Raw genomic sequence first — 9,054 nt, 5'->3', positions numbered from 1 at the left:
TCTAGGGACAATTAGGAGGCCTGCGTCTTGTGACTGTAGCGTACGTGTAGGTATGTACGGCAGGACCAACTCGGAAAGATAGGTAGGAGCAAGCCCATGTAAATGCTTTGTAGGTTAGYTGTATTCCTGTATTGTTGTCTTTGATGTGTTGTTTTATACTACTACCAAATAGCTTACAAGTGCAATTATTTTAAATGCTGGTATTGAAAATTCAATAAACAAAGTATAAAAAAATAAAAAATAAGGCCGCGGGATCAGACGGRTTACCAGGACGCGTACTCAGAACATGGCGGGTGTCTTTCACTGTCATTTTCAACCTTTCCCTGACCCAGTGTGTAATACCTACATGTTTCAAGCAGACCACCATAGTCCCTGTGCCCAAGAATAATCTGTCTAAATGACTATGGCCCCGTAGCAATCACATCTGTAACCATGAAATGCTTGGAAAGGTCATGGCTCACGTCAACACCATCCTCCCAGACACCGTGGGCCCACTCCAATTCGCATACCGCCCCAACAGATGACGCAATCTCTATTGCACTCCACACTGCCCTCTCCCACCTGGACAACAGGAACACCAATGTGAGAATGCTGTTCATTGACTACAGCTCAGTGTTCAACACCATAGTGCCCCCCAAGCTCATCACTACGCTCAGGACCCTGGGACTGAACACCTCCCTCTGCAACTGGATCCTGGACTTCCTGATTTGCCGCCACCAGGTGGTGAGGGTAGGCAACAACACATCCGCCACGCTTACCCTCAACATAGGGCCCTTCAGGGGTGTGTGCTTAGTCCCCTCCTGTACTCCCATTCACCCACAACTGCATGGCCACGCACAACTCCAACCCCACCGACATGACGGTGGTAGGCCTGATCACYGATGGAGATGAGACCACCTATAGAGAGGTCAGTGACCTGCCAGGACAACAACCTCTCCCTCAACGTCAACAAGACAAAGGAGTTGATCTTGGACTACTGGACACAGAGGGTTGAGCACGCCCACTTCCACATTGAGATGGGAATCTTTGGGTAGTTGGGCGCGCTTGGTCGGAGATGCATTAATTTGCAGCACGTCCGGGGTGTCCGCAGACTAGGCAATGTAACTATGGGTCAGCAGACACAACCAACAGTTCGTGAAGAAGGCATGACAACGCCTCTCCCATCAGGAGGTTTGAAAGTATTTGGCACGGGCCCTCAGATCCTCAAAGTTCTAGGCTACCCGAAACGTTTGACCCAAGTTAAACAATTTTTAAAGGCAATGCTACTAAATACAATTGTGTGTATGTAAGCTTTCTGACCCACTGGGAATGTGGTGAGAGAAATAAATCATCCTCAAAAAGTTTCTATAGCTACACCATTGAGAGCATCTTGACTGGCTGCATCACCGCTTGGTATGGCAACTGCTTGGCATCCAACCGTAAGGGTAGTGTGTACGGCACCTACCGCACTGCAAACGGTACCGATGCACCAAGTCTGGAACCAACAKGACTCTGAACAGCTWCTAACCCCCCAARCCATAACACTACTAAATAGTTAAACAAATAGSTACACAAACTATCTGCATGACCCTCTTTGAAGTAACTATTTTGACTCCTCACATATGCTACTGTTTATTATTTATCGTGTTGCCTTCCCCGACCTATGTACATATCTACCTCAAATAACTCGTACCTCTGCACATCGTCTCGGTACTGGTACTCTGTGTACTGTATAAAGCTAAATTATCGTTACTCATTGTGTTCTTTTTTTCTATATTTTTCTCTCTGCTTTGTTGGGAATGGCCCGTGAGTAAGCATTTCAATGTTAGTCTACACCTATTGTTTATGAAGCATGTGTCAAATAAGATTTGATTGGTTTTTGATACTATGTCAGTTTGCTCCCGTTCKTCTAGTTCTCTCTCTGCAGATTTAACCATAGGACATAGCAATGATATGTGACAATAAATATTAATATGGGTGGTCTCTCTCTCTCCCTCCCTCTACTGTCTGTCTCTCTGTCTCTACCGTAGGTACTGCTGGTAATGTGGAGCATGGGGTTCAGTACCAGCTCAAGCGGGTCTATGAGCACAACCTCCAGAGGACTGCCTGCAACATGACCTATGGAACCTTCGGAGGGGTCACAGGTAACACATCACAGCACCCCCATGAGCAGCTCAAACACTTCACATGTAACAGATTGACAGTGTAGTCACTAACCACACACACACACACTTTTTTCATTTTTGGGGGTTAATTCACAGTCGTTTAATTTCTAATGACCACAGAGCTATAAGTGTAGAATATGATTCATTCTGTGTGGAGGGGAACCCTTGGCATTCTGGTGCAGGTTTATTTGGATGGTAGTGACTGGATCAGTGTGTGCATGGGTGTGTGCATGCATGTGCACACATGTAGGTGTTATGTGTGGGTGTATTTGTATGTGCAGTAAGTTAAGTTGTGTGTGTCCTTTTTCAAGGTTGTGTCAGGTGAACCACAGAACCTCTCTTTTAGCCTGCCATGAACACACTGCTGAAATCTGGACCAAGCTCCAGATGAGACAACAGGCAATTCATTAATGGGAGAGCACACTTATCCAAACACGTGCTCCCTGGAACACACACACACACACACACACACCTCAACAATATATCCCTTGTTCTATTATTGGCCTTCCCTTATCTAAAAGGGCTTCAGTTAAACACTGGTTTGTGTGTGCGCATGCACGTGTGTGTGAGGAGACTTGGAGCTGTGTTGGTTAATGTTAAAGAGGAGATGTTTAGGATGGGAGTTGTTACTTTTCTTGGATGCTGCGGAGTCGAGAGCTTTCCCCTCCTTTTTTCCAAATACATATATTTCCCTTGAGGGATGATTTCTTCCCCCCATCCTCTCTCCCTCTCTCTCCCCTGGCATTCTAACATTCCTCATTAACCCCATGGAACTCTCCTTCACCTTCCTTTGTTTCATAGACTCTAGAGCTTTATGGACCCTTCATTCATGCCAGTTTCATGCCCACATACACACACACACACACCACCATCACATCTCTGCCATTCACTTCCTCACTCTGTTTGCACTCTCTCTCTCACATCCTTTCTCTATTAGATCAAATTAAATGCAGTTGCATACCAGGCAGTGATGCAACCATCAGGATGCTCTCGATGGTGCAGCTGTAAAAACTTTTTGAGGATCTGAGGACACCATGTCAAAATCTTTTCGGCTCCTGAGGGGGAATAGGATTTGCGTGCCCTCTTCACTACGACTGTCTTTGGTAATGCCTTGGAGCCATGTTCAGTTTGTTGTGATGTGGACAAGGGAACTTGAAGCTGTCAACCTGCCCATACAGCCCTGTTCGAACGAGAATGGATGTGTGCTCCGGGCCCTGTCTTTTCCTAGTGCCACAAATCATATACCTTTGTCTTGAATCAGGTTGAAGGGAGAGGTGTTTCCTGGCACCACACAGCCAGGTCTCTGACCTGCCTCTCTAATAGGCTGTCTTGTCGGGAAGCAGGCCTTCACGGCAACTTTGATGAATCACGCGCAACGTAAATGATGGTGTGAAGTCGTCCTAACCCGTAGTCATGAGTGAACAGGGAGTGACACAGAGAGGGGAACTGAGTCACGCACCGCCCTGGAGGGGCCCCCGATTGAGGATACGAGGCGTGGCGATGTGTTGTTACCTACACTTACCACCTGGGGGCACTCCGTCAGGTAAGTGCAACTGAACCTGGAGAAGGAGGTGTTTAGGTCCCAAGGTCCCTAGCTAGTGATGAGCTTGAGGCACTATGGTGTTTGCACACTGCTGACTGTGTTGTCAATGAATAGCATTTCTCACGTACATTTGAAAGTCGGGAAAGTTTACATACACTTAGCATTTGACATGTAAATAAGCTCCTTTAGACCTCTCAACCAACGATACAAATGACACTGTCCGTGAGACACAATGGGTTCACGCGATGCCACCACGACCAACGCGCTTGTTGATTTTATGTTTTTCCCTCCAGGTCAACCTATTTGCAGTGTTAGGAAAAACATCCACTTGTGCATGACACAAGTAATTTTCCAACAATTGTTTACCAGACAGATTCTTCACTTAATCACTGTAACAATCCACGTGTCGTCAGAGTTTACATGCCAACTAGTGACTGTTTCTTTAAAGACAGCTTGGAAAAATTCACACAAAATGATGTCTGGCTTTAGAAGCTTCTGATGGCGATATGAACATAAGTTGAGTACATGGAGGTGGTGATTCAAGGCCTGACCTCTCAACTCCAGCCTCTTAGCTTGACACAGAATAAATCAAAAGTAATCAGCAGGACCAGAAGAAAAAAATTGTAGAACTCACAAGTCTTGGTTTCATGCCTTGGGGATAGAATTCCAACCCCTGAAGCCGTACCACGCTTCATGCGTAACAAGACAAGTACAGCTTTTAGTGTATAACACGCATGGGAACCACACGAGCCGTCATAACCGTCAGGAAGGAGATGGCGTTCTGTCTCCTAGAGAATGAACGTACTTTGTGGGAAAGTGCAAATCAATCGTCCAGAACAACAGCAGAAGGACGCTTGTGAAGGTGCGTGGAGGAAACAGGGAGCAAAGTATTATATCCACAGTAAAACGGTCCTATATCGCTCAGCAAGGAAGAAACCACTGCTTCCAAAACCGACATAAAAAGGCCAGACTACGGTTTTGCACACTGCACATGGGACAAAGATCGGTACTTTTGGAGATATATTTTGTACTGGTTCTGATGAACAAAAATAGGAAACGTTTGACCCATACATGCCATCGATTTATTGTATGACGAGGAAAAAGGTGAGGAGCCCTTGCCAAGCACAGAGAACACATCCCCAAGCCGTGAAGCAGCGGGGGTGGCGCAATCAGTGGGGGTGCTTTGCGCAGGAGGGGCTGGTGCACTTCACACAAATAGATGCGCATCAGAGGTAGGAAAAATGTATGGTGGAACATCAATTGAAGCAACATCTCAAGACATCAGTCAGGAAGTTAAAGCTTGGTCGCAAATGGTCTCAAATGGACAATGACCCCAAGCAACTTCCAAGTTTCCGCTAAGGACACAAGGTCAAGGTATTGGAAGTTGCCATCACACAAAGCCGACCTCAATTCCATAGAATTTTTATTGTATATGGCAGAGTAAGAAAAAGCTATGTTCAAGCTAGCTAGGACGGGGTCGCCTAGAGCAGAACAGAGACCTGAGCTCGATGCTACCGTTATGACAACCCCACAGGCACTCCACCAAGTCTGTGGCAGACTGGAAGCAGCAAAGTATTGCGGACACAGTGTAGAAGGCAAATCTCAACCCAACTTATTTGGGGAAACTTCGTGGAAGCTGACCAAAACCGTTGACCCAAAGTTAAACCAATTTAAAGCAATGCTAAGCCCGCAAATACTAATTGAGTGTATGTAAACTTCGACCCACTGGGAATGTGAATGAAGATAAAAAGCTGAATAAATACATCTCTCTATCTAGTATCTGACATTGTCAACATTGCTGAAAATAAAGTGGTGATCCTAACTGACCTAAGAGACGGGAATTTTACTAGGATTCAATGTAAGGAATTCGTGAAAAACCTGAGTTTAAATTTTTGGTAAGGTGATACGTAAACTCCGACTTCAACTGTGTGGTCCTTTTTGTCCAGAAGTGGGAAAGGGAGTGTTGGAGCAGAGAGATTTGCACTCCATCCTGGATCCTGTGGTGCGATATCCCAAATTAAGGGAGGGTCTAGGGTTTCTGGGAAATAAATAGTGTTGATGTGAACACATGCCAGCCTTCAAAAGCATTTCATGGCTAAGACAGTGAGCTACTACGGGTCGGGTAGTCATTTTTAGGTTCTTAGTGTTCCCTAGGTACTTGCGGACTAATGGATAGTCGGCTTAAAACATTTGTATTAACGAGACTAGACAGGGAGTGTTGAAAAATTCAAGTAAGACACCTGTGCCAAGTTGTCAGTGCATGCTCGGAGTACCCGTCCTGTGTATCTCTGGCCCCGCGCCTGGTGAATTACATAATCAAGTCTACAATAGAAGTCCGGTGCTGGTCAGCAGGCGTGGATCAACCCAGTGTCCGAACCTAATGCTCTCATGCATGTTTCAGTGTTACTGTGCCTAAAAGCGAGCAAGCGGTGCTTACCCTTTGTAATAGTTGCAAGCCCTGCCACCACTCTGACGAGCGTGGTGTAACTTTCTCAAGGGTGCATCGGAAAGGGATATCACAGAATATTTATTTCCTAGTACTGTGCTAGTAAAACAGTCCCTGATAGTTTAGCATCTACTCTCATCTGACCACTTTTTTTAAAACGAGTCACCTGGTGCTTTCCTGCTTTCAAATTTTTGCCTTGTAAAGCAGGAATCGGGGAGGAGTGAGAAATTATGGGTCAGATTTGCCAATGGAGGGCGAGGGAGAGCTTTGTATGCGTCTGTGTGTGGTGTAAAGGTGGTCTAGATTTTTCTTTCCCCTCTGGTTGCACATTTAACATGCTGATAGAAATTAGGTAAAACTGATTTGTTTCCCYGCATTAAAGTCCCCGGCCGCTAAGAGCGCCACCTCCGGATGAGTGTTTTCCTGTTTGCTTATGGCGGAATACAGCTCAGTGAGTGCGGTTTTAGTGCCAGCCTCGGTCTGTGGTGGTATGTAGACCACTACGAAAAATACAGATAGTGTGGTCTACAGCTTATCATGAGATACTCTACCTCAGGCAAGCAAAACCCTGAGACTTCCTTAGGTATCGTGCACCAGCTGTTGTTTACATATATGCATAGGCCCCCTTCCCGTGTCTTACCAGAGGCTGCTGTTCTGTCCTGCCGATAGAGTGTATAACCCGCCAGCTGTATGTTTTTAATGTCGTCGTTCAGCCACAAGTCTGTGAAACATAAGATATTACAGTTTTTCATGTCTCGTTGTTTGGATATACGTGCTTTCAGTTCGTCCCATTTATTTTCCAGTGATTGAACGTTAGCTAACGTTAGGTAGCAGAACGGAAGGCATGGGCAGATTAGCCACTYTTCGCCTGATCCTCATAAGGCATCCTGATCTATTTCCGCGAAACCTACGTTTCCTTTTCCAGCGAATCACAGGGATATGTGCCTGGTCGGGTGTCCGTAGTATATCCCTCACGTCTGAATCATTGAAGATGAACTCTTTGTCCAATTTGAGGCGAGTAATCCCAGTTCTGATGTCCAGAAGCTCTTTTCGGTTATAAGAGACGGTAGCAGCAACATTATGTACAAAACAAGTTATRAAAAAACTAACAAAATAGCCTGGTTGGTTGAGAGCCGTTAAGACGACAGCCCTACCCTCCAGCGCCATCTTTTTTCTCCCTATCCCTCCTCCCTTTCCATTTCTCTCCTTCTCTTTCTTACTCTCTTTGTCTCTCTCTCTCTCTCTTTCTCACACATACTCTTAGAATAGTCGTGTCCCTCTCCTTTCAGTGTAGAGAGAGTGGATTACAATGATGTTCCTATAAATAGAACAAGAGGATCCTGTTCCAGGGTTACACTACCACACATCACCACCAGGGAGCAGCACAGCCTGTGAAATCAGCTCCTACACACGCCGTACACACTTGTCATCTGTGTATTCATATGAAATGAGTGTGTGAAGGAGCTTGCTCTAAATGTGAGCACYCAATAGCACCCAATAGTTCCTGACCATGGAATGACTGTAAGCACTGTAAAAGCAGTGTTGTACTAATACAGCCCTAATGGCTTGGCTGGGTTTGGGTCAGAATCGGGCCACACACTCACACACACAAACAGCATAGGCCATTCTAAGCAGCACCTGGCCCACACTCTATCCCAACTCCACCCAGAACCCAGGCCCAAAGACACTGCACTGCTCTGCTCTGTCCTGCCAGCCTCTGTGTTTTGTCCTTGGGCTAAACCTGTGGAACAGCATGTTCTAGTAATGTTATTRGTAGGGCTGGTTTCCTCTGTATGTTTCTGCTAAGGTTAGAAGTACTGGACTAATATTTTATAGCTCTAGAAGAGCGGTTTTTGATATCCTTAGTATGGGCGTAGACCCACACACAGCGTGAGAARATACACATACATGCACACACACCAAACCTGCACGTGTGCCTACACTGACACACACACACACACAGGGTGGGGTAGTTGTGTGAGTGGCCTTGTCCTTCAGTGTTTTACTGACCTCCCACCCTGAGCCCAGTTCACCAAAGGGGATGACCAGAATAGCTGGTGAAGCACACACCCACACGTGTTTATTATTGTGTATGTGTGTATCTGCTCTGTAGGTGGTACTCCCTGACCCCTCGTTGATGTGGGGTGAGTGCTCTGCTATTTGTTGTTGTAGTGGTGGTGAGCTCTGCTATGTTGTGGTTGTAGTGGTGGGTGGAGCTGTCTGCTATGTTGTCGTTGTAGTGTGGGTAGCTGCTCTGCTATGTTGTGTTGTAGTGGTGGGTTAGCTGCTCTGCTATGTTGTGTTGTAGTGGGGTGAGCTTGCTCTGCTATGTTGTGTTTGTAGTGGTGGGTGAGCTGCTCTGCTTGTTTGTGTTGTAGGGTGGGTAGCTGCTCTGCTATGTTGTGTGTAGTGGTGGGTAGTGCTTGCTATGTTGTGTTGTGTGGTGGGTTTGCTGTCTGATGTTGTGTTGTAGTGGTGGGTTAGCTGCTCTGGCCATGTTGTGTTGTATGGTGGGTTGCTGCTCTGCATGTTGTGTTGTAGTGGTGGAGGTTGCTGCTCTGCTGTTGTGTTGTAGTGGTGTGGTTAGCTGCTCTGCTATGTTGTGTTGTAGTGGTGGGAGCTGCTCTGCTGTTTGTGTGGGTGGGTGAGCTGCTCTGCTGTTGTAGTGGTGGGTGGACTGCTCTGCTATGTTGTAGTGGTGGGTGAGCTGCTTTCTGCTGATGTTGTGTTTGTGGTGGGTTAGCTGCTCTGCTATGTTGTGTTGTAGTGGTGGGTGGCTGCCTGCTATGTTGTGTTGTAGTGGTGGGGTTAGCTGCTTCTGCTATGTTGTGTTGTAGTGGTGGGTTAGCTGCTCTGCTATGTTTGTGTTGTAGTGGTGGGTTAGGCCTCTGCTATGTTGTGGTTGTGTGTTAGCTGCTCTG

The 9,054-nt window shown here is 46.4% G+C and overlaps 1 pseudogene; it reads left to right on the top strand.

Annotated features, from left to right (window-relative positions):
* LOC111958658 (protein PTHB1-like) overlaps positions 1 to 9,054 on the top strand; it is a 185,452-nt pseudogene that overhangs the window by 17,015 nt on the left and 159,383 nt on the right.

This window comes from Salvelinus sp. IW2-2015, linkage group LG35 (genome assembly GCF_002910315.2).
Source record: "Salvelinus sp. IW2-2015 linkage group LG35, ASM291031v2, whole genome shotgun sequence".
Taxonomy (NCBI): Eukaryota; Metazoa; Chordata; class Actinopteri; order Salmoniformes; family Salmonidae; genus Salvelinus; species Salvelinus sp. IW2-2015.
The sequence above is the reverse complement of the archived record's forward strand: the minus strand, read 5'-3'. Positions and strand labels throughout refer to the sequence as shown.